The sequence below is a fragment of the Myotis davidii genome, unplaced genomic scaffold (genome assembly GCF_000327345.1).
Source record: "Myotis davidii unplaced genomic scaffold, ASM32734v1 scaffold97, whole genome shotgun sequence".
Taxonomy (NCBI): domain Eukaryota; kingdom Metazoa; phylum Chordata; class Mammalia; order Chiroptera; family Vespertilionidae; genus Myotis; species Myotis davidii.
Window position 1 is genome coordinate 343,754 of NW_006289392.1, and position 1,510 is coordinate 345,263.

Consider the following 1,510-nt stretch of genomic DNA (forward strand, 5'->3'; position numbering starts at 1 on the left):
AGTGATGTTTCTCTTCCTCCCTTCTTAGTAGGAGACAGAGTTCTATCAAAACAGGGATGATCAACTGGATGGGAACCTGTACTCTAGTCTATCTCACTTCAATGTAGATGTAGCCCCCAATAATCAGTTTTTACCTATCCCCGTAATCCATCATATCCTACACAAAAGGGCAGTCCAGATAATCCCTCTCCTCATAACCCTCGGTATCTCAACAGGTGCCGGGACTGGCATAGGAGGCTTAACCACTGCTCTATAATATTTTGAAATCCTGTCTCAGGACCTACAAGAAAGCCCAGATGACATGGCCAAAAGTTTAGTTCAAATTCAGGATCAGAGAGATTCACTAGCAGCTGTCACCCTCCAAAATCAGAGAGGACTAGACTCCTAACAGCAGAGAAAGGGGGTCTATGCCTCTTTCTGGAGGAAGAATGCTGTTTTTATGTCAACCAGTCTGGCCTAGGCAGGGATGCCACCCAAAAATTAACGGAAAGGACCACAAAGATTAGAGAACATCGATCAAATTCATGGGGCTACTGGCTAAAAAGTATAAATTGGTATACCAGCTTACTTCCTTTCATAGGACCATTAACACTCCTATTCCTCATCCTTGGTTTTGGCTCATGTGTTCTGCATCATTATTCATCTTTCCTTCAGGATGGCTTTTGAGTCTTCACCAACCAGTCTCTTGGGGAAATCATTCGCTGCAACCCCTCACTCCAACCAGGAGTAATTTATGCAGTGTTCCAGCTGACTACAATCAAAGTCCATCCCCTTATGATTTTGATGTCCCCTCTCAGATGGAAGAAATGACCTCCATCCCTATTGCATAAAACAGAAAGGCTGAATGTTAGGTCTAATAACGAAATCAATAACCCCTCCCCTGGGAACTGGCCTTTAGACCACTTTACAACTGGCATTCCCTTTCGCTTAGACCACTTTCCACTTATTAAGACCATTGTCTTTCCTCTCTGGACTTTCCCAGGATCTGGACTGCCCAGAGAGTTCGCTATCGAAAAAGCCCACTTAGAGTACTTTGAAACCTCTGACTCCCCATTCCTGGGTGCCAGCACCATTTTGGGGCTCGGCCCATATGGCCTCCAGATGACCTAATTCTATCCTATATAATAAAAGGCTAATATGCAAATTGCCCACTCAGGAGTTTGACCAAATGGGACTTCGACCGCTTGCTATGACATGCACTGAGCACCGGGGGGAGGGGGGTGTGGGTGTGGCGCAGAACAAAGGAAGGCTCCAGCTGGCAGCCAGGGGAGGGAAGGCCCTGATTGGCCTTTATTGCCAGCCAGTCCTAGGGACGCTACCTGTGCACAAGTTTCATGCACCAGGCCTCTAGTTAATTTATAATTCTTTACCACTTTTGGCCTTGTGCCTTCCTTGGTGGCCCTAACAGCCCTCAGTTTCCTTCTCAATAAAACAAGGGTGTTATGATATTAAATTTAAAAATGATAAAATATGTAAATGCTTACAATAATGCTGTAGAAATGATAGGGGG